The sequence below is a fragment of the Chelonoidis abingdonii genome, chromosome 4, assembly GCF_003597395.2.
Source record: "Chelonoidis abingdonii isolate Lonesome George chromosome 4, CheloAbing_2.0, whole genome shotgun sequence".
In the NCBI taxonomy this organism is placed as follows: Eukaryota; Metazoa; Chordata; order Testudines; family Testudinidae; genus Chelonoidis; species Chelonoidis abingdonii.
The window spans coordinates 50,352,626-50,377,366 of record NC_133772.1 but is presented as its reverse complement, the minus strand read 5'-3'; the positions used below and the strand labels follow the sequence as shown (position 1 = coordinate 50,377,366).

Below are 24,741 nucleotides of genomic sequence, written 5' to 3'. Positions count from 1 at the left end.
GAGAGGGGAAGTATTGCTTCCTAGAGGCGCCCAGGAGGGTGTGGTATGTAAGTGTCCCAGGTCACTGGGTGGGGGCTCGAGCCGGTTATGCATTGTGTTACTGAAACGGAACCCCTGGATACTGAACCCGGCCCTTGTTGCTGCCAGCTCAGAGGGGCAGAAGTGTTACATGTGTAAATAGACTTGTGCTCTCATCAAGCTAGTGTGAGTATAAACAGCAGTGTAGCTACAGGAGCACAGTTAGCCACAGTGGAGGCATGACCTAGCTGTGCCAAATACAAACCCACCTCAAACCGCTGGGTCCATGCTTGGCACAGCCAAGTCATCTGCTGCCACTACCATGGCTACACTGCTGTTTATACTCTCACTAGCTCAATGAGAGCTAGTGTGTATCTGGGCAGAGGAATCACACCCCCTAGCTCACAGTATAGATGTAGCCTAAAAACTTTGGCCGGCTCTGTGGCACTTTCATCCAAGGATTAGATGCTTAACCCCTTGGTTGACATGGACTAGGAGCACTTTAGAGGCAAAAGTCTCTGCTTTAGGATGGGAGGGGGGAAGGAGTCCCTGAGATGAACAGTTAGAAATACACTCAAAGGTTGTGTCTTAACTTAACACAATTGGAAAGCCCATTAAAGGCACAGACCAACATGCTTGATGCCATGCTGACTGGTTCTCCCTGGTCCTTGCTGGCTGGCAAGGGAGCCATGAGTAGTCTCTGCTGGAGGGAGCGCTGCTGAAAGAAAGGTTTTGATGAGTGGGAAGGGAAGGTATGACTGGAAGGACTAATGGAGAGCTCCACACGCATCCGAACAAAACTCTTTTAAGCCTTCCCTATGGCTGTCCTAGGCAGCAAAATACATTAAAGTTCTGTAGTGCTGTGCTGGCTTCCTCATGTTCCTGCAACTGATGACCATATGCTGCTTCGTAGCCTCTATCCTCCCTATTCTTTTCTAAATTCTCTGTGGCTCACTGGTGATCCTGGCCTTTCAAAGAATACAAATCTTTGTCTCCTACTCTTTCTGAATAACTGTGGTTCTTGAGTTCTGGTATCATTTGACTTGCCCTCTGCCATTTTTTCTTAACCATATTCTTTTTGTGTGATCAGAACTGCTCAGAATATTCAATACATTGCCTTAGGAGTCCCAGTAAAAATAAGTTGCTATAATACTTATGAGTTGCATCGCCAAATTTTCATAACTATGGCAAAGGCGTTAACACTCTTCAAATTTAAGGGGAACAGATGGATTCCCCCCCCCCCCCCGATTTTAGGAAAGTTCACTCCTGCTTCCTCACCCCTCAAAATTTCATTTTCTCTCTAATAATCATGTAGAATAAAAAAAAAAACCATGAACTGAGCATAAACTGAGACCTAAACAGGATTTGAACCTAGATCTCCACCTAACCTATGGTAGCTGGTAGCATCAATAAAAGATCTAGAGAATAGTTCATTTTTAGTTATAGTTCAAAACAGTAGACAGTCTATTCTTTCCCACCGTGCTCTTTCAAAGTTGCTCTAAGGAAGCTCACAAAGAGCCATTTTGAGCTTGAAGTGGGAACAAAGTGTTAATTGTTAGATTTTTGAGGGCAAAAATTTTTTTTAAGGGAAATCCATCTGAAAGATGTTAGTTGCATACAGAGTATTTCTGTCTCTATCCAGTGTTAAGTAATCTGTTTTAGAAATCTTTTATATGCTGTCCTTGGCAGTTCTCAATAGGCTTTTACACTCAAACAATATGGACTCTAGCAGGTGGTATTTTTGGCAAATGACCTCCTCTCAATACAAAGATTCAGAAGTTGGCCTTTCTTTTTTTTTTTTTTTTTTTTTTTTTTTTTTTTTTTTTTTTTTAGGTATTAAAATAGGAGGTTGAGGGCAAATGTACTAATACGGCAGAGATACACTGACGGGTTAGACTAGAGGAAAATCAAAATATGTTACCAAAGAATTCAAATCTCAGTTAAAGAATTTAGTGGAATAGCTGAAGATACTAACTATCAGCAGATCTCGCTGTGGAAACAAAAGCTGCAGACTTGCAACTGCAGACCTGTTTCTGTGGCAGAGTTTAGTTATACCAATGATTCTGCAACTTGCAGGCTTTATCTTCTGTGTTCTAGTCACATTGCTTTTCTGACATGAACTGCAAGTAACATGCCCAATTTGTCTGTCTCTCTCTTATTTTGGTTAATTGTAGTAGTAATTACTAATTTCCAACCCCTGACCTATTTTTAATCACATTTTTTAAAATGGGCTTTTTGTGCCATTTTAAAATTTGGTTCTTTGTTTTTAATTTAGATAGATGATGCTAAAGTGTTCAAGAGGGCTGCAAAGCAAGGTCAAAAGCTTTATCTATGCAGTGCCCATTTTCTTTAACTCATTTTAATAATTGTTGATGCTTTCTCTAATAGGGGCTTTTGTTTGAGCTATGTTAAATCTGCTCTTCGTAGGCCATGCTGCTGCAGCATTAGCACAATGAACTGTCAAATGGGTGATTGGGGTCCAAGATCAACCTCTTGCTAGTGGTGATATAGAGCCAGATTTTTTTCCCCCCCAAATACTCTGAACTCTCCAGACTTTCAAAAGAACTTTGCTCTCACATAGGAATTTAAACAAGGATCAGATGCTCAGGAATGTTCCGTTTCCGTGATACCTATAGCCAGCTTTTTCAAGAGCTCAGCCCTCTTCATGTTGAGAATCTGGCCACTTACTTTAGTGCCACAGTGAGAGCTGAGCTCTTTTGAAAACCTGCCTTAACTTTCCCATTGTGGGCACTGAGCCTCTTGAAAATATTGGCTGAAGAGTATGTTGTATAGAGCTCCAAATGTGGTTGGCTTCTACCAGCTATCCCAAGCTTATAGCCACTGCCTGTCATGGTGCCTATACCCCAAATGTACATGGACTATGTATGACCCTTTCAGGGAGGTCAGTGGAATCAGCAGCCAAAAAGCCACCTTGCATTATAAAATGTGGTGCTCTTTCGTTGAGAAGTTCTTAAGATGTCATGGTACTTAGTGTTTCAAAAGAGCATTTTCCAGATGTCTTTGCATTTTAAATTGACTCATGGCCAGCCGCCTTACATTAGAGCTCCAAAATATTTTCTTTTAAAAAATACTTCAGAATTAGATATAAAAGCCACTCTTTCTTGTGCATTTCTACAGTAAGTTGCAATAAGCTTCCACAAAGGGTCTTTTCTCCACCCCCAAATGGAAAAGTTTAACAGAGTTTGATGCTTTCAGACTTGGAAACAGTATTAAACAACAATTAGCTGACCAGCTTCTCTGGGTACAATTGAAAATGCTTGCCAAAAAACTTGTGGTATTTAAACCTTTGGTACAGTCTCTTGTCAAATATAGAACTGATTGCCTTTTTTTCTTTCCCCAACCATTTTCAGTCCTGCATCTGGTTTAATATAATGGGTGTTTGCATGAATGGCTTAGTTAGCCAGAGTGGTAATAAAACACTTTAAATTTATTGTGACATTTGGATTTAATTAAAAAGTACACACTTAGAAAAGTAAAACATAATGCGGAGAGAGAGTCAGGAAGGTTTTTTTTCCCCTTTCTTCCAAAAAACTAATTAGAGTTGTATTTTAAATTGTTTGTGCTGCTAATCATTGTAATAAATCATTTATACTGAAAAAGACACACTCTAAGAGCTTGTGTAACTGTTTATGCTCTCAAGTTTCTATCATGAACAAATTGATCTGGAAGTGAATTTATTAACCACTAGGGAAGAAATCATTAGTGCTTTCTCTAAATATTCCCCAGGTACGTTTTTATTATAGTAGTTTACTGCTTTAACTAAAAGTAATGTTACACAGCCCTGGTTGTAATTATGATGCAAATTGACTTTCCATCACTTACAAGAGAGAGAGCTGCCTTTTCCCTGCTTATATTTCCATTTTATTTTCATCAGAGAAAGGCATGTCTCCAAAATTCTTATATAAATTCAAGCCTGTGTTCTCAGTGGAATGATTGGGAAGACTTTAAAAAAATACAAGGTTGCTTGAGTTCTCTGTAATCCATCGGTCCTCATAAAACACTTTTTAAAAACCAAGTTAGCTCATTATATGATTTGAGCCTCTCACGTGCTGTAATAACAGTTTAGTGCTTTGTAATCTTCAAAGCACTGTGCAACACCTCTGGTAGGGAGCCAAATGTACAACACTTCATCTGGGGTTTTTTTAAGGTGACTGGAGAGTCTGACACCTCTGGAAGACTTGCTTGTCTTGCAAACTTATTGCACTGTATGTGAAGATGCAAGGAATACTCCAGTCAATAAAGACTCATCCTACCCACTATAACCCAAAGAAAAGAATAATGGCATAAGTGTTCAAATCTGGGTGCTTTGACTTTGTCTACCAAATCTATATTTAGATTTTTCAAAATACTGAGCACCTGCAGTTCCAGCCAATATCAATGGGATTTGTGGGTGTTTGAAAGCATGTCAGTTATTTGGGTGCCTAAATATGAATTTAAAGGCTTTAGCTTGAGGCACCCAAGATGGAAAGTTTGGCCCAGTGTGAATCGCCTAAAAGAAATGAGCTGCAGTCGTTCGTTTATGGAACTGGGCAGGTGATTTGGAGTGTCTTGCTTTTGTACGTTTTTTTCATTTGGACACTGCAATTCCTTAAACTGTGTGGAAACACAAGGTAACTGTGTGGAAACACGAGGTAACTGATAGGGAGGCTTAATTTGCAATGAAAAATCTTAATTCAAAAACTATGGTCAAGGTTCTGTTTAAAGCAACCAATACTGTGCCCTTTCTAGAAGGGATATCATAAGAGGATATGAATGAAAGTGCTGCTTTTTCTATATCCATGATCAGATGGCTAACTTAGAGATTATGCTGTATGTATAATAAGAGGGAGATGGGAGGGTGCATATGGCATGCTTGAGGGCAGGCACAAGAGTGCAACAGGATGTTAAGAAAAATAGAGGGGGAGACATAAATTATGAGTGGAAGCAAGGATCACTTGAGTATCAACGTTGTACATACTTGAAACCGTTCACTGCACTTTGTAACCTGCCATTCATAACACAGAGCGGCTTCTAGATGTCAGCTAGTCCTGTCCATGATGACCTACGCACCCCTGTCATTTCCCCACTGTGCATTTAAACTTCTAAGATCCCTCTCCCTTATGAGCTGCCTTCTGTGGGCCCTGTGGAAGTATGTTGACTATTAGGAATTCATTTTAGCTGTTCTGAAACTGAGTGTTTGAAGAATTTTTGTGGGGGGAGAGAACTAGACAAAACCATTAACTCCATAAAGTGTCAAAATTAAAAGGTTGCTGTTTTTGCCACACTTGCCATCATCCCTAATGATCACAGGTTCTGTACCTTTGAAGGGTAGTTTGCTTGTATCTTTTTTTCTTTATACTATCAGGTGAGTTCTGGAACCTCCAAGAATTAAGGGGCAGGGGGGAAGAGGGTATGCTATTTTATTTTCTTAACCTGTTCAAGCTTTTGTCTCCTTCTTGTGATTTTTAAACTCCTGATGTAAATCAGAGTTGTGCTTAGTTGTTCATGCTTGAGTCTGTTTACGTTCTTTCCCTCTGCCCTTATGGATGGTTCAAGAGTGACGAAATCTGAAACGTTCATTTTTTGCCTCATTTACCAAGTTGGTAATACGTAGACTTACACACACGAGCCTATAGTCCTTTAAGGTACATAAATGTTTGCCACACTTAGGTTCTGTTCAGAGGAAATAGTTCTCATTAGGACAAAGGATATAAATTCTTATTTTGTCACTCCTTTTTTATAATATGCCAAAAAATCTAAAATCCGTTATGCTTGTCACATTATGCTTCTAAAGTAAGTGTGTTTTTAAGACTTGTAGCTATTCATTTTTCCAGACATCTACTGTATTATGTTCTGCCACATTAAGTTTTCCTAATAATCTATGGGAGGACATGATCAAGGCCTGATATGATAGACTGAACATCACTGAATTTTGTAAAAGAGCTATCGTGGAGACTGACTCTGCAGATGTTTTAATCTGTACTTTCAGAGACGCACTACATTTTCCTTACCATTGTGAAACAGGATACAAAAGGTTGTCTGATGTTAGGTGTGTACCTTCTACAAACGTGGCTGACTTTGAACCATATTGTCAAATATTACACTTGTAATTCTTATAGTTTTTGTAGCCAAAAGGAGAGGCCTTCAGCCATTTCATACTTTGCTAAATCTGATACTCAGGAATTATTTAAACATATCTACCAAGATGCCATTAATTGAGAATAATAAATGCCCCTTTACATGCAATATCTTTTATAGGGACATGGCTCTTTATGCTGTTCCTGAAGGCTTTTATTCCTTTAAAGCATAAAAATTTCAGCACTTACAGCAGCATTTGATATACTGTTGCAACTCTCTGTCTGAGTTGTGCATTGCCGCAACCTATTTCTTTTCTTACATTTTACAGAGTGTGGTATCTAAATGGGGACCTTCTCTGCCAAAGTGTGATGTCCATGAACTAATGGGAGTTGAAAAGGAGCTAAGTGGCAGTTTAACAGAGAGCACTAGAATCCAAGACCAGCATGTGTGTGGAGTAGGGTGACCAGATGTCCTGATTTTATAGGGACAGTCCTTATTTTGGAGTCTTTTTCTTATATAGGCTCCTATTACCCCCCCACCCCCGTCCCAATTTTTCACATTTGCTGTCTGGTCACCCTAGTGTGGAGTAAGGGAAAGGGGAGTGTGACTCAGGCCTGGTCTACACTACACTTATACTGATTTTAGCAGAATTAAACCGATTTAATGCTGCACCCGTCCACACAACGAGGCCCTTTGTATCGATATAAAGGGCTCTTTAAACCGGTTTCTGTACTGTTCCCCGACGAGAGGAGTAGCGCTGAAATCGGTATTACCATATCGGATTAGGGTTAGTGCGGCTGCAAATCAACGGCATTGGCCTCCGGGCGGTATCCCACAGTGCACCACTGTGACCGCTCTGGAAAGCAATCTGAACTCGGAAGCACTGGCCAGGTAGACAGGAAAAGCCCTGTGAACTTCTGAATTGCATTTCCTGTTTGCCCAGCGTGGAGCTCTGATCAGCAACGGTGGCCGATGCAGTCCCAATCCAAAAAGAGCTCCAATAGGACGAGGGGAGATACTGGGATCTGATCGCTTGTTTGGGGAGAGACAAATCTGTTCTATTAGAGCTTCCGTTACCAGAAGACAAAGCAAAGCATTGAAAAAAAATCTCTCAGGGCTGAGTACAGAGTCCACAAAACATCACTGCTGTGTGAAAGACCATAAACGAAGCCAAAAGAATCAAATGGATGCTACATGGAGGAATGGAGGGGGGGACGAGGACTCGCAAGCATATCCCACAGTCCCCGCAGTCTCCGAAAAGAAGTTGCATTCTTGGGTGACCTCGCCATGAACTGTAGGGGTTAAACCACTCTCCGCGGGGATGCGGTTCAGGTATTATCGATCATCAAGATTGACTCACCTCCCCCGCCCCCGTGTGTATAGAAAAGGAGAAAAAATGATTTCTTAACTTTTTCAATGTCAAGTCATGTCACTGCCATGCCGCTGGTAGACACATTGTGCTGGGGCATGAACAGCAAGCAGCCTCTCCCCTCCATTCCCAAGTGACGCAGACGTACAGTGAGTAAGGGATGGTAGCCCATTGTCTAATCAGCTCTGTGAGTGTCTTCCTGCCTGATGGGCCCGTCGAGGGAGGGCGCGTTGATGGCACCTGAAGCCCGCGGTCGCACGTGGTTGCTATAAATGATAGAGGAGGCTGTATAAACCTAGCCTTAATAATTTACCCGGAGGGACATCCGTTTGATCGGTCCCGGCAGATGGTGTATAACGGCGACCAAGGGTGAAACAGTCCCTCCTACTCTCATAGTCAACTGGGAGGCGAACTCCATTCTATATAGCCCCCCCTTATGTGCTAAAGAGAAGACTTTGACTGCCTGACTATCATAGCAGCTGGAGGCTGCCTCCCCTCTGTTTTATCTCATACACAAGTCAAGTGTTTCTATTCCTCTCTCGTTATTATTTGTCACACAAATGGGGGACCTGCAACTGTAGCCAGAAGGGTTGGGAGAGGGAAGCAACGGGTGGGGTTGTTGCAGGGACACCCCCTAGAATGGCATGCAGCTCACTCAGTTCTGTGGGATATGACACGATAGTAGCTTCGTCTCTGCGCTCTCTCCTGCATACGATTGGTTCTCTAGTACACTATCCCCTATCTCTAGGCTGCCATTCTCTAGATCACACCCAACTCCTTGTTGTCTTTGCCCTCTGGCCGACCTTCCAGACGCTGGTCCAGCAGAGCACCCATGACACGAACAGCCAGCACGGTAGAACAACTGGTAACTGTCTCTGCTACCTTTGCAAAGGCAAATAAAATGCTGCGTGTCGCTCGCTGCATTGCTACATGCCTAGTCTGTCACGGTGTCGTACACTACGGTCAGGCAAAACAAAGGCTTCTGGTTCATGCGTATGCATCTCGCCCAGTGCATCCTAGGGGAAAAGGACGCGAAATGATTGTCTGCCGTTGCTTTCAAGAGGAAGGATTGAGTGAATGACATTACCCCAAGAATCACTGCGAACACTGTTTTTGCAACACATATAACCTCGGCGCCACATCTCCTAGAATTCCAATGGGCGGGGGCAACTGCGGGAACTATGGGATAGCTACGGGATAGCTACCCACAATGCAATGCTCCAGAAATCGACGCTAGCCTTGGTACATGAACGCACACCACCGAATTATTGTGCTTTGTGTGGCCGCGTGCATTCAACTTTATATGATCTGTTTTACAAAACCGGTTTATGTAAAATCGGAATAATCCTGTAGTGTAGACATACCCTCGGTTGCTTAGAAGGCACAAGTGGAATCTAAGTTGCTGATACAGACTAACACAGCTACCACTCTGAAATTTGGAACTAGTGTTACCTTTAGTGGAGCAGACACCCTCTAGACTAGAGAGAGCGTTTCTCTGAAGGCAGAAGAGGTATCTGGTTTTATGGACAAGAAGTCTGACGACCTGTTTTCAGAGCTGGACGGCGAGGGGAGAAAAAACATCCTAAACTAAGCAAATCAAATCTGTACGCTGCTTGGATGACAAATAGGGAATCCCACAATGCTACTTTTCTTAAGCATTTTTTTTAAAGTAGAACTGTATTTTAATATTCAGACTCAATACATCCTTGACAATTATGGTGATCTTATTTTGTATTAAGCTTATATATTATTAAACTTGCATTTGTGTGTTCTCAGTGGAATTTCAATGCTGGGCAGGAAATGGTTATCCAGTCCTGGGAAAAGTTTTGAAATTTTAAAGCCCAAACTGGGATGAAAAGTCTAAATCTCAGGTTTTCACAAACAATCCAAAAGTTTTTTTTATTTTGGTTCAATACAAATATATTGGTTTGGTTATTTGCAGAATTTGTTTTATTTTTTGACCTCTCTTATTTTTAAGTTGTTTACTGTAATTTAGCTTAGTTATACTGAACCGAAAAAGTGAATTTTCCACTTTGACAATTTCAAAAGGGGACACTGATAATTTCAAAACTTTTTTTCCAAAATGTGTTGAAACTGAGTCTTTGCCACAAAGTTTCAGTTTCAGAGAATTTGCATTTTCTGATAAGTTAGATGAAATGTTGTTGTCCATCTGTAGAACTCATCAGTGCACTGAGGCTCAGACTATCCCAATTACCTTTTGGGGCAGTTTTTCTGAGTCACAAGCTTCTATACAACAAAAAGGCTTATGTTGTGTGCTGCGACATTTTCTAAGCCTATCTGTTCATGGATAGTCCTTCACTGGTGCCTGAGGATACTGGTAGGAGTTAAGACTTCAGAATAGCCTAAAGGAATGAAAATATAGAGTGGTGCCTTTTACTGACCAGGAGGAATGAATTTAATACTAACTGTGGATTAGTCTAAGGGCTCTGGAAGAGGTGGAAGTTTGATGATAACTTCATGGACTGGGACAAAAAAGGTTTAGTAAAAAAAAATTGTGTATTCTTGTCTGTCTTAGGTACTTAATGACACCCATTACCACAATTATTAATGGACTTATCCTCACAACATCCCTCCAGGGAAGGGCAGTGTTATTTTCCCCCACTTCACAGATGGAGAACTGAGACCCAGGAGACTAATCTGCCCAGGGTTACGTGGAAAGTCTGTGGTGGAGCAAGGAATTGAACCCAGGCCTTCCAGGCCAGCAGCTTAAGCACTGGACCCTCCTTCCTCTCAGAAAAATATTTTTTGTTCTAACTGCCAGTCTCTGTGAAGGGTGTGCCCACCCGAATCATTAATAAAGTACACCTCTATATAGGAATCTGTTTCTACATAGTTTCTGTACAGTGTATGGATAAAGACTTGCTTGTAAGATCTGTTCCTGATGTTCCAGAATTTCTTCATTTGACTTCTATGAACTAACTTTCAAAATGCTTCTGTGTACTGATGTTGATGTAATATTAACAATTAGGCTGAGATTTGCCATATTCTTATGCTGTATGATAAGACTAGGAGCTGCAGAAATGCTTTAACATGATTATATTTTAACATGAAAATATTTTTCTCCATGAAGATCAGTCGGTCGGTCTCTTTCTCCCTCCCTCCCTCCAGAAAAAAGTTATACATAGAGAAGGTATTTTTGGGATGTCTGTGCAAACTATATGTTATAGTTCAAGTGTATTTTGATACTGGAAAAGAAAGAAAATTAAAAACTAGATATTGGGATGGGGGCATGTTTGATATTCAGAGGCTGTGAATCCTGTTTAAAATCCTGTTGACTGAACTCTTCCTTTTCTTTTTGTAGTAGATCCATTGTCTTGTACTATGTGTATTAATTATTTTTATTATTATTGAGATCTTAAAAATGTTCTGCATGGTCACTGGAGATCCCGTGGCTCTCTTTAGAGAGAGAGAGGGTTTTCCTGATCTCCCTTGGATATCAGTGCTATGTGCCACCTGTCAGCATTTCAGTCCTGCTATCTGCATATAGCTTGTGAAATGCTTTGTGATTCTTCAACCTGAAAGAAATGTAAAATGTGTTCATAGTGGAGGGCAAGCATATTAAAAATGAAGTTTCAAAAAAATGAAGTTTTTAGTTTCAAATTGGCCAGCATCTAGAAATAGTGCCAACCCAAGTAACCTCACTGAAGCAACTTGAGTATTTTCTGTGGTACTTCATTCATTTTCTTGGCACCATCATATGAAATTGCCAGTTTTTCATTTTCAGGAGATCAGTCTGTCAGTTTTAAACCAGCTATGTGCTGTAACCTTTGAACATTATGAAAGTTGCTTCCACCTACAAATGCTTCTGTAGGCAGTCTCTGTGTCTGCTTATATTAGAATAGCTCCCAGAGGCTTCACCTGAGGTTGGGGTGCTAGGCACCCTGCAAATGCTTTATAAGAGACAGTCCTTGCTCAGAGTCTCTGCAATCTAAGTAGATGAGAGATGGGGAGAGAAGGGAAACAGACATTGGAGGTGAAGTGACTTGCCCAAGGTCATACTGCAGGGCTCTGGCAGAGCTGGGTATAGAGCCTAGTTCTCCTGACTCCAAGTTCTAGGCTCTATCTGCTGGGCCATGCTGACTTGCAGAGTGGAGACCTTCTTTGCTAGACATGGACTGAAGTTTGTGCTTGAGATCCAGGTTAGACCCAAACTCTGTTTGGGTTTGAGACTGGATCTGGGCTGAAGTTCAGGCCGGGTAGAGGTTTGCATTAAAAGGTGGAAAAATCTTCTCCTGAGAGGTTCTTGTGATAAACACTACAGCACTAAAAGTAACAAACTGCTTATTCTAAGCTTTGCTGTAGTAGCTCCAGGCGTGCTTTAGAGTAACATTTTATTCCAGTGCTGCAGGTAATTTAAACACTCTTCTGAAAGGAGGGACCACAGAGTACTGCTGAGTTGAGGTGGATTGGCGAAAGGCATTATGTTTTGCAGGTGGAAGCACTGAATGTTGGCTATAGATGAATGGGGTAGGTTTAGAGAGATGACGACTGGACCGCAGCTTGATTTTCAGGGACAGGTTGTCTTCTCTTTCAAAGACCTGCTGCACTCCTGACTGACTGACTGTATAGCATTTGCCCATGGGACAAATGTGCCTTCTTCCCTCTAGCACAGTGGTTCCCAAACTTTAACAACCTGTGAACCCCTTTCACTAAAATGTCAAGTCTTACAAAACCCCTCTTAAAAACGAATATTTCCAGAGATTTTCTCCTTTACCTGAGTGTGACATGCTTATTACACACTTTATTTATCATTACAGCATTTTTATTACATTATGAAAATGGCAACACATTTCCAAGATCTCACTTACAAGCTATGAAACACTTTGAATAAGCCTGTTATAAGACAAGGCTCCTATGTTTCATCAAGGAGTATCAGATGTGAAACAGCATGAATGTATTTAAGAAGCCAACTCAGAGTTCCTCCTACACAAGCATTCAGGTCTTGAGCAGTCCAGGCAAACAACACACGTTACAACAAAGCTTAAACTTGTTGTTCATAATAATTTTAAAAACAATACTAGCTGCCTATTTCATTTTAAAAACAGCAAAACATCTCCACCTCCCTTTCCATCTCTTATAAGGAGTTCTGAAGTTTAAATCTCCTCAGTGTGATAGATATGCTTCCTTTGATCTGCTTAGCTCTTGGAAGTCCAGGGGCTCAAGGCTGCTGGCCCCGTGCTGCCTGGGGTCCGTAGGGGCAGCTCTGTCTGCCATGAACCCCCAGGGGTTCACGAACCTGGGTTTGGGAACCACTGCTCTAGCAGTTTGTCACCCCATTCCCATTCAAACATGATTCTAGGATCACCTCTTTCTTGATGAATGCATCCAGCAATGGGAATGGAACTGAAAGATAAAATGCTACTTTCATTTCCAGTACTGAAATCCTGTGGTGGATTTGCCATATACATTTGAACATTTATTTCATTGCTTTTAAAAACTAGAATTGCAATAAGATGAACAGTTTTAGGCAGTTCGGAGCCTCTTAATTTCATACGCAAATGTATGTTTGTGGTTTAGATGAAAAGTTGTGCTTACTTGCCAAAAGATGTGGCAAGCCATAAAAGTTTGAATTGCTTTCTCACCCTGCAGAATAAGTTTGAGGTGGGTGTTATGCTGGTGGGAGTGAATCTGGGAAACGAAGGTTGTTGTTGTACCCATAAAGTTTCCAATAGGAGCACATTCCCAAGCACCAAATGCACTTTATTAAAGGTGGGGAGGGAACACCTAATCTGATTTGTAAGTAATAAGCCCTGTCCTTGAGACTATTTCTGTTCTCTCAAACCTGGTTTTCCAATTATATAATCCATTAAGTTTTCTTGAAATCTCAAAATACCTGTGGCTGATTTTTTCTGTGGGTTAACAAATTGCCTGATTAGTCTAGGGTGCCATTCAACATTTGGTGGATAAATTCCTTTTTACAGAGTGAAGAGCCAGGCTGCTTTTTTTAATTCTTATGGGCCCTTTAATTCATGGAAGGAGTATGTGTGACAGGAAAGCATTGGAATGAATCTGAATAGCTGGCATAGGGTAAGCACTATATACCCTACTCTAATCAGCCTGGGATTCTAAAAGCTTGCTAGCTGCCTGTCCAAGTAACTGTCTGGCTTCTAGTGGCAGATTGACATAATTGCTCCTGTCTCTAGGGAGCATAGTAGAGCACTCCCTGATGTGCTCATAATTCTGAAGGGAAATTCGGCCTTTTTATAGGCTTTCTGAAGTGCTCAAGTTCATACAAAGAATTGTGGGCTGTTTAATGTTTTTAAAAGGTTTTGCTAATTGCCACACTTCCCCCGTCTTCTTCCCCCCCTTAAGTGGCTTCAGACTTCCATAGAACTTTTTGATTTTTGAACAAGTCTAATCTCTCAAACTATCGTAACTGAAAATGTCTCTGATACTACTTCCATTTTAATAGAGACATTTAGTCTGGTTTAAAAGCTTTCTTGGGCACTTGTTATAAATGACTGATTGATTTAAGCTTGACAGGTTTTAATTATAATGTCTTTATACGCAAGTTAAGATGCTTAATGCTAGTGAAAAGTTCTGAATACAAAGGAAACCTGTGTCAAGTTGTGGAGCACTCTTACCCATCTTAATTGCTTTTGGTTTGAACTTTGACATTAACTTTCCCATACGTGTCTTGCTAATTGCCTTGCCTCATCTCAAGAACTTTTTTAGTTGGACTTTATAGAACTCTTGTAATTTCTTTTCTAGTCCTTCCAGGTGATCTTCCAAAGGCCAAACTTTGCCCATCTTGCTTGCCCTGTAACACTAAAACATGATTACTTTCCTTGGGGTCACATTACACCACCTTTGACCACGCTGAATAGTATCTTGCTCCATGAGTAAAAATGGAACTGCTTGTGCTGTAAAATACTATTGTACAAGTGTAAAGATGGCTGGGTCTGGACCTAAGTGTCTTGGCAGTGTAAAAGTTCAGTTAAAACAGTGATTCTCAAACCTGTTTACTGGTAACCCCTTTCACATAGCAAGCCTCTGAGTACGAGCCCTTCCCCCCCCCAATGAAAAACACTTTTTAAAAAATATATTTAACATTATAAATTCTGGAGGCAAAGCGGGGTTTGGGGTGGAGGCTGACAGCTCACGACCCCCCCATGTAATAATCTCACGACCCTCTGAGGGGTCCCGACCTCCAGTTTGAAAATCCCTCAGTTAAAACAAGCTTCCAGTGAATCTCTGCAGTACATTTTTGTATGCAACTTTTATAAGTAATGCCTTAAGTATATTGTTCCTTTCTAGGATTGTTGGTGTCTGCATAATTTTCCCCATGTGACCCAGCTTTGATACTTGAGTAACAAAGGTTAGTTGCATCCTTTTCCTTAGAGAAGCGTGAGTTGCAGTAGAAAATATCCACTGAGAGCAAATTCTTTCCCTGCATTCTGGAGAGTGCATTTAAAAACTTGAATCCAAAATTGATTTGGAAGAACTCTAATCTAAAATAACCCTGATGTTAGCAATGTGTATCTAACTCCTGCTAGACTCTAGTGTTCTGGTTCAGTGCATTGGTGCACAATTCCCTGATGCTGTGAAATTGAGACTCATCTGAAGATTCAAACTTTTCTAAAGAGATCGCAGAGCACTTTAGACTCTCTGTTTCATTAGTAAGGTGAGAATAGTTCTTTTCAGCGGTCAGGAATTTTATGATGAGGTGTCCACTCAAAACACAGACTACATCAAGCAGTTGGGACTTGACTTTTGAAATGGAAGGAAGGTAAAGTATGCTAATTGGAATTTCTTGTCCTGCGTTGTCAAAAGTTTGGAGGTGAAACTAGACGTTTACTACCCATTTGAGGCAGCTGGAAATGTTTGGGAATCCACTGAACCACTGCAATAAACAGAAGAGCCATTAAGCACAAATTGATGTGGACTCTATCCAGGTTCCAGAACATCCCAAATTTCAGAGGCTTTCAGATCTGGGTTTTTGGTTTGTGCTCATCTCTTTTAATAATAATAATAATTAATAAAAAAACCTGCTAGTTTTACACTTAATTTTTTTAACATGTCAGTGAGAATTAAATGGAGCATGAGTAACTGCTCTTAAGAGCAAACTTCCTCTTAAAGAGGATCTGTTGCCGCATAGAGCATTTGTAATGATGGTGAACTACATCTAGTGTGTAGGCAGCAAGTCATATGTTTTTGTGCTGGTGGTGGTCTGAGGTCCAAGGAATAGGATTAGAAAGGTATTATAGGTTAATGAAAATGGTTCCCTTGGGATCAGCTTGAATGCAGCCCAGTGGTCAGCCGTAAGATGAGGAGAGTCTCATGTGATCCTGTCTTCTCATATTCTGAGTACCATGGTACTATAAATGTTGTATATAGTAGACTAGACTGTATTTTCAGTCTATTTTACGTGCTTTCATGGATGCAGTAGACTAAATGTCAGAATAGTTTGTCCCAGACTCTGAGTGCTCATTCCATTCTGGAATAATGAGCAGATTGCTACATAAGTATTTTCCAACTGTTTGTGCAATGCACAAAAAAGCCTTGCAGTTTCCCCCCATTTTGTTGCCTTTGTCTGTGTAGCACTCGAGTTATCTCCACGCATGATTTACCCCCCCCCCAAAAAAAAATGATATTGAAGGAATGTAAAGAGAGTTGGCACCAACTAATTACTCTGATAGTTACTAATTTTTGTCACTCCTTTTCAAGGTGTTCACATGTTAGACTTCTAGCGTAAGGGGCCAATTGTGTATTGCTAAGCCCTGATTTAGCAATATAAATAAAAATGGATTAAAAACCCCTCTCTGATCTATGCTGTGTGATTAGTTACTGGCTAATTCTAGGTCTAACAGATATTAACAAGCTTTTCCTGTGCATTAAAGGGGAAGGGTAGTGGCCCATGCTAATGTCAGTTTGCTCAGCCACCATCCTCAGGGAAGACTTCAGCTGGTTAAGGCTGCATGGAAATGAAGTTATGGGTTGGTTCGGGTCATGGGCCTGCCTAAGTACTCTAGTGATCTGGTCCTGTCTTTAAACAGGTGAGTGGAAGCAGTGCTGCAATCTGGCACGTTTTTTTTTCTGCCCATCCTCTACTACATTCAGATACTAATAGATTTTGAAGGCATAAAGGAGCATTATGATCATCCAGTCTGACCTCCTGCATAATGCTGGCTGCAGAATTGCACCAGACAATTCCGCATCAAACCCATGACTGAGCTAATGCATTTGGAAAAAATACATTCTGCCTTCTAATTAATATCAGAAGGTTCCAGCAAAGGAAACTATGCTAAACTTTCCACAGGGCAGGAGCATTGGGGAACTTTCTTGGGAATTGGGGTGCTATTTCAAGATGGTATTGGGAGGGAGTGGTAAGGAGGCCTTTTCAGTACAATCCTTTACTTTGGATCTGGTGTGTTTTCTGCAGGTCCAGTGTTGCTTCAGGATCACTGATTGCAGCTCAAGGCTCACTACAGCAAAATGTTCTGCTTACTAAACTTCCGCTCCTCCCCAATATAGAATTCTTTCCTTCTTTACTCTGACCTACACACTAACAAATTGGTTTCTTAAGCATGTATGTACAAACAAGGAGTTTTATCTTCTCGGTTGCCCCATATGTTTCCTCGGCAGTGTCTATGCTGTGAGTTCTGCAGAGGCACAGCTGTAATTTGGAGCTATGCCGTTGCAGTGCTGTAGCGTAGTGTAGACTTCTCCTGTGTCAATATAGGGGTTTTCCATTGATGTAGGTGGTCGTCTACCTCTGCTCCTCCCTGAATAGCAGTAACTAGATCGATGGAAGAATTCTTTTCTGTTCAAGCTTGAAAGCTTGCTATTCTCACCAGTAGAAGTTGGTCCAATAAAAGATAGTACCTCACCCACCTTGTCAGTTTAAAAACTTGGCACTTGTGAACAGTGAAAGCATAGTTCTATCGGAGAGACCACAGTTTTCCCTATTAAACTGAGGAAAAATTGGTAACTGTTATCTGTTGGTAATTCTTGACTTTTTTTTTAATGGTGACCACTGTACATACAATTGTCTCCTGACTATCTTCATCTGGAGGCTTCTATATACACTAGAGCAATATGTCATTCTGGAATATATTGGCTAGGTAGAAAATTATTTACCTTTGGTAACCTTGGTTTTCTGCCACTACTTTCATGAGACAGAATTCCAGCCTGCTTTATTTTTAAGTCAGCAAACTGATTATATATTGTAAAAGATCAGTGTTTTCATGGGTGAATAGTAATTACTGAGTAATGGCTTAAAACATTTCCTGAAGGAACATAAAGCTGTTTTCAAAAGTCAAGAGTACATTAAAAGGATTACCATGTAGATTTGATTTTTAGATAACACTAAAATGGATCCCAAATGGACTTATGAAAGGGGATGCTATCTCTTTAATGGAAAGTGCATGGTCTGACAGTTAAGCATGCAAATAGTTTGTACTTATTGCTGCAAAGAAGTGGGTTGGCTTTTTTTTTTTTCTTCTTTCAACAGAGGAGGAGGAAATGGCTCCCCCCAGCCCTCTTCCAGCTTTTAATAGTAAATAGGCTTGTCTGGTAAGTTGCTTGGGAAGGTAAAAAAAACCTAGGTTTTTCAGGATAACTGCATCTTTATGAATCATTAGAGAGGTATGTTTCATGACACTAAAGGTCAATAGCAATTGTATCTGTTACATGGATTGAATTAAGTGGAAAGACTCTGTCTGCACTCTTTAAAAGTAGATTCTTGCTCATCTTTTGAAAAACCCAGGGGAAATGCAATTAGATCCTTTAGAGGTAAAGGTGAAGAGCAGACTGTGAAATACACTAATTCTGTGCAGGGGGTGTATTTCAGAGTGCGAATCTGTTGTAAGCTTTTTGAGGTCTTCCTGCTTACATATTGTGATGGCTGTAGCTTTTGATGGGTTTTTTTTAATGACTTTCTAGCTATTGATGGCTTCAAATATGCCTCTGGCTTCCATATTATTCCCTATTAAAAACATTTGAAAAGCATATAACCATATTTCATTAGGCCTTGGTTGGTTTCAGATTCTTTTGTGGTAGTACACAAATTTTTATTGTCTCCAAAATTCTTGAGAAACTTCTCTAGGCCTGTGAAAGCTTTGGATTAGAGACTTATTATTGCCTGTATTAGGGTTTGTGACAGATTGCTTCATCTGTGTACACAGAGCAGAACATCAAATGGCCATTTGGCAGTGGGCACTGAAATTCTATTAAGGTTGCTGAAAGCTTAAGCTGACAATGTGTATGTCTGCAAAAAGGAAAAAGAAATGATGATGATCTTACAATGATACGGCTCTGTTCACCTGAAAGTACTCTCTAATTTAGAATAAATAAATAAATAAAAGAACGTGCATTAAAGCAGTGTTATAAAGTCACTGTTAAAACTGAGTTCAGACATGTTCTGTATCCTTTTTTAATATGTGTTGTGACAAAGCTCCTCCTCTACCTTGGTGGGTCCTGTGCTTATTGGCAGATTTGCTCACCTCGGTGATCTTCCCCAGAGTCGCGGTCAGCTTCTCCTGTGTCTGATCAGGAGTTAAGAGGTTTGGGGGGAACCCGGGCCCGCCTTCTACTCCGGGTTTCAGGCCAGGGCCCTGTGGATTGCAGCTGTCTATAGTGCCTCTTGTAACAGCTGCATGACAGCTACAACTCCCTGAGCTACTTCCCCGTGGCCTCCTCCAAACACCTTCTTTATCCTCACCACAGGACCTTCCTCTTGGTGTCTTATAACGCTTGTACATCTTAGTCCTCCAGCAGCACACCCTCTCACTCTCAGCTCCTTGTGTCTCTTGCTCCCAGCTCCTCACACGCACTTCCTCTCCTCTAGCTCCTCCCTCCCTGACTGGAGTGAGCTCCTTTTTAAACCCAGGTGCCCCGATTAGCCTGCCTTGATTGGCTGCAGGTGTTCTAATCAGCTTGTCTTCCTGAATTGGTTCCTGATTACTCTAGTGCAGCCCCTGCTCTGGTCACTCAGGGAACAGAATCCCCTGCTTCTCCTGGGGCCAGGAGTAGCTCATCTCCCTTCGACTGCTCCGCTGTAGAGGAAGGAGGGAGAGGGCTGCTGCTGCTGTTCCTGCTGGGCGCTGGGCCCTCGCTGCTGTTGCTACTGCTTCTGCTGCTCCCCTGGCTGGGCTGGACACCACCACCCGCCCCTCTCCCTGCTATCAGCTTGCTGGCTGGCTAGTAGATTCCCACCCCCCTCGGTTCCTGCTGTTGCTACACCTACAGCCCTTGAGGGGAGGGGGGGCTGCTGGCCTGCTTCCCAGAGAGGGGGGGAGTGAGGGACCCTGGCTCTTGTTGCTGAGGATACCTTCTGAGCGGGGTCCCTCCTGCCTGGACACCAGTCCACCACCACCTGGAGCTGCTGGGGCTGCTGTGGCAGTTGGCTGCGAGCTGTTGAGCCCGGAGGAGGTGAAAGGGAAGGAGGGAGAACGCCCGCTCTGGAGACCCACGTGAAGACCACTGTGGGAGGGGTATTCCTGGACTGAGTCCTTTTTGGTGGGGGGTTGGACTGGTGTCTGTTGGGACACCAGGTGTGTGGCGTGGAGCCCTGCCCCCAGTCCATGCTGTGTATCCTTTCGCCCCACCAACATCGTGCTCCTCCACCGCCCCGCTGACGTGTTTTTCCTTCTGCTTTAGACTCCTTCCTCTGGGACTGAGCTGCTCCCTGAAAACCCACCACCCCACATTCCAGAGCCTGCAGCAGACAGCAGCCTATAATTGACTTTGGCACAAGTGCCGTGTGGGCACACCACCTTCCCCCTTCCCCCTGGACGGCCCTTTCTTTTGTCTGCCACACTATTCTCCTTCGACCCTGGCTAGTTCTTGCCCCCAGCCCTGCACGCTATTCCCGTGGTCCTCTGCTCGCCATTCCAGCTAGCCCTTTCCCCCCACCCGTGCTCCGCATGCCCGGATTGGTCCTCCTCTCAGTGCGCCCATGCCTCCCCCATAGCGCTTAGTGCCTTCCCCCATGGTTTCCCTTGTTCACTGCACCCCAACCCTTCTGCCATTGTCCCCCTGATCCCCTCAGTGCAACTGGAGGAGCCCGGAACTTCCTCTGCGTCGTGCCATCTGTCAATCCTTCCACCTCTAGTCCTTTGTTTGTTCCAACGCCCTTAAGGCCTTCCTGTCTGGCGCCCTCTCCCCTGCTGCAGCTAGCTGGGGTAGGGGTGGAGTCGCCGCCTCTCCTTCCCTCCCCTCGCTGTTGTCCCCTCCGTCTCGTTAGGACGGGATCGGCGTTGGCGGGCACCCCTCAGCGATGCTCCACCCCAGGCCCCTTTACTTCAGCCTGCCCGGTGTCCACTGCCTCTACCTCATCGACCTGGCCTGCTGCCTCCATTGAATTCACACTGCTCCCGTCTGCTGGGGCATGGCAGCGACGAGTACGTGGGGAGACTCTCCGCTCTGCAGTCCTCCCCTTCTTCTATTGGGGGGAGCTCCCCAGCCGGTGGAAGGGTCGGGGGTTGGGGAAGAAAGTGGTAAGGTGCCCCGCTAAAAAAGGCTCAGCCCTCCATGGAGAGAACTCGGCCACTGCCGCACGCCGCCTCGCTCCGCTGCGGCATACTCCCCTATTCTCTCCAACCACTCTGCGGGTGTGCCCGCCCGGAGCCCAGGCGTACGCGCCAGGTGGCGGCCGCCCCCCAGCCTGCGGCTGGTCCCTCCGACCGACTCGTTCACCACCATCTACAGAGCGGGGCCCCCTTTCCCACCTTGACCAGGAAGCACGGCGTCCGTTGCTCCAAGGTTGCCCCCTCGCCCCACGTGGAGACCTACAATGCGAGCGTTGCAAGGGCTGGTTGGGGCCCACGGCCATCGTGGTGGCCCCAAAAATGTACGGAAGGTGGTCTTCTTCCTTGCATCGGAGGCCGCGCACAGGAGGCGGTAGAGAGAGGCCTAAGCGGTGGGGGGCGTGTTTCGTCCCACTGGAGCCGTTGGAAGACCTGAGGGCCCCGTTGTCCTGAACCGTTCCGTCCTACCTTCCTGCCCAATGCCACCCACGTTGCCCCGCCCTTCTGCCTGGGGCGCCCCATCTCTGTCATCAGCGCTCTCCCTTGGGCTGCAAGACCTCCGCCGCTCGGCCGTCAGTCCCTCTAGTTTCCGCCGCAAGTGCAGCTTTCAACTGCTGCCCGGCGGTGCTGCGGGGAGGTTGCTCGAGGGGCTCCTATTCGGGTCCCTACAGGGGCCCACTACTCTGGGTGCATTATTGCGACGGGGGAAGGCCCGTGCTACCCAGCTCTGGGCCGTGCGAAGTGGGGATCGTCCGGAGGGATTGCCCTTGGCCCCAGCACGGAGGAAACGTGCCGGGACGCCCTGAGCCCGGCACGGTGCCTGGCCCTGTCATCCACTGACACCTACCGTGGCTGCGGCTACCGGCGAGCTGGCCCCTCTCCTCCTTCTCGTCGGCAGTCATCTGTGGAGGAGGTTGGCAGGCGGGGATAGCAGCCGCCAAGGTGTGGGAGACGACTGTTCCCAGGGGAATCTTCCCGGTCCCTGCTACGGCACTCCTTCGCTGCCCCACCACTGTTCCGCCGGAGTCCTGAGTCCATTGCCCTTCGCCCGGACCTCGCCCCTGTTAGTCAGCCCCCGATGATGGCCATGGAGGGCTGGTCTTTAATGCACGGGAGCAGCGGGGCAAGCCGGAGAGGCTCGAGCCTTCCGTTGCAGATCCTTGCCAGCATTCCGAGGACGCCCCCGGAAAGAGCAGGAAAGGGGGCACCGATGACCGAGCCTTCCGGCTTGCCCCTGATGACTTCCGTTCTGTGGTGCCGGCTGGGACATTGTGGCAGCACCGGAGGATAACGCTGCCCTCCCTCCGGGGGTCCTTCCCGTGGAAGCCGACCAAGGGAGCCTCTCTCACACCGGGGCCCTTCCCCATGCACCACGCATCTGGCGAGTGCCGGGTGGGTGTCACCTGTGCCGGGTGGGCTAAGCGAGGAGAGGCCCCTGGGGGTGATGAATGGGTGATCTCGCCTTCCATCTATGAGAGATGAGGCCCTGGGTCTGACCAGTCAACGTCAGGGCGAGGACGACCATCTGCTGCCAGCGGGCCTCGATCTGGGCAACCTCACCTGCGCCGGTTCTCTCCTGTCCTCGCGAGTCGCTTTTCCCCTTGACGCGCTGCTATCTGCTCCACCCTCTGGGGTCCCTGGATTCCTCCATGCGACCCGGCTGCGGGTGTGCCCTGTTGATAGGCCGCCGGCCCCTTGGGCGACGGCCAGTGCCCCGCTGCAGAGTCCGGTTCCCAGGGGGTGTCTCTCTGGGTGTGGAGGACGCCTGCCACTCCTTCCTAGGCGGAGACCCATTTGATAACGTCTATGTCTGGATGCGCCGAGGTTGCCACGCGGCCACAGGTGACCTATGCGTCCCGGTCATTAGTGGGTCCCTTTCCCACTTCGCAGATCCCCTGCGCCATGGCCGGAGAGGAGCCACCATTCCAGTGGCTACCTGTAGGGGTCAGGATCCCATCTCTGCCCCTTCACAATTCTCTGCCACTGATCCCTGCCCCTATCCTGTTAGCCTGTCGTCTGTCCCCCCGCACTCCTGTGCTGCAGTGCTCGCCCCTGGGAATACCCCCAAGGGTGCTGCTCTGCTATGTTTTTTCTTTTTCCCGACCCACCGGAAGGCGTGCTGTGTCTCCTCCGCAAGCAGCCCCTGTTGACACCGGGGGAGGGCAGGGCGGCGTCGCGTGGCGTGGCCAACACGGACGCCGACGTCGGGGGTCGCCCGCTGCCTGCCTGCCCTCGGTGGGCCACGGGCTGTGAACGGGGGCCCAGCGAGGACAGTCATCGATCAGTGACCCGCACCCCCATGCGCTGAGGGACGGAGCTGCGGGAGTCTCCTCGGACGTGCCTGCTCCCTTGTAGAAACAAGTCAGCTTGCGCTCGCAGCCTGGTGGGGGGGAATTTCATCAAGGTCCTACCGGGCCGCGAGAGCTTCCATGGGGGAGGGTAAGAGAGCCGGGAAGCCGGCGCCGGGCCAAGCTACCAAGCGGGTCCGCCTCTTCCGTGACTCTTTAGTCCCCTATGGGTAGGTCACGGATCTGCTGCGCGGCCTGCCCGGAGGCTGTGGGCATCGTCTGGCTGGTGAGGATCCCCCCCCAGCGCTCTCATCATAGGCACGATCATCTTGCGCCACGGTTAAACACCCGGGGTGTAGGATGGGTCTCCGCCCGGAACGGTGCTCTGCTCTAACCTCCGGGAGGGGGGTACTCTGTGATTTTTCTGCAGGCAGAACGCCATTACGGATCCGGCCGCTGAGCTAGCTGGCGGCTGGAGTGGGGACGAGGCTACCTATAGCACTTTCTGGTTTGCGCGGCTGGGTGCGACCCTGTTCTCCCCCACTCGACCTCTCCGCGGCCCGCTGGGGTCGCTGAGTGCTGTCGGCTGAGGCTGGGGTCGCTGAGGCTGTGTGCCGGGCCGCCTGCATTCACACTCCGGTCGCATGGGGGGCTTGTAGTTAAATCTGCGTCGAATGTTTATGGCCCCAACATTCGGGCCCGGAGAGGTTGCGTTTTTATCAGCGGCGTCCGCCTTCCCAGGCTCCCTGGATGCCTCGTCGGTGCTGGTCGCTGGGAGGGGACTTTAATACCACCTCGAGGACGGACCGCATCGGGGACCGAGGCAGCTGCCCGGCCACCGCGGACGGTCCTCGGGGGAGATTGTTCGACCGCCACTTCCCTGGTGCGTGCTGGCGCGAACACCACCGGACGATGTTTTGGACGTTCACCCTTCACTCCGGGTGAGGCCATCAGTCGCGCCAGCTCCCACGCTGGACCTCGTCATTTACTTTCTGTCACGTTCCCACCTTTTAACGGGCCGCACTCCTCCGGCGTTTACGGAGCGTGGTCCCCCCCTTTTCGGATCACCATCTTGCCACGCAGTGGAGTGAACAGGCCGGGGTGCTTTTGTTCGATCCCGCATCCACTCCTTCAGGAGATGGACCGCGGCTCCCGCTTCTCTCTACCGCCTGGAGAAAAGGAGGGGAGCAAGAAAAACATACCGTGCCTCCTGGCGGAGGACGGCACCCCTTCACGGACCCGGCGGATGATGTGTGGGAGGGCCAGGCTCTTCTACGGGCCCTTTTCTCCCCGGATCCGATCCGATGTAGGATTCCTAAGGCCCTTTTCTCCCCGGATCTCGACCGATCCTAACGCTTGCAGAGTCCTCTGGGACGGGCTCCCGACGGTCGGCACGGGCGACTGGGACCGGCTAGAGCTGCCTTACTTACTCTGGCCGAGTTCTCGGAAGCCCTCTGTCGCATGCCCACCAATAAATCTCCAGGCATGGACGGGCTGA

At 45.9% G+C, this 24,741-nt stretch overlaps 1 protein-coding gene across 2 annotated transcripts in view; it reads left to right on the top strand.

Annotated features, from left to right (window-relative positions):
* Positions 1-24,741, top strand: part of LMO1 (LIM domain only 1) — an 85,297-nt gene that overhangs the window by 26,356 nt on the left and 34,200 nt on the right. The gene's annotated exons all lie outside the window — the stretch shown is intronic.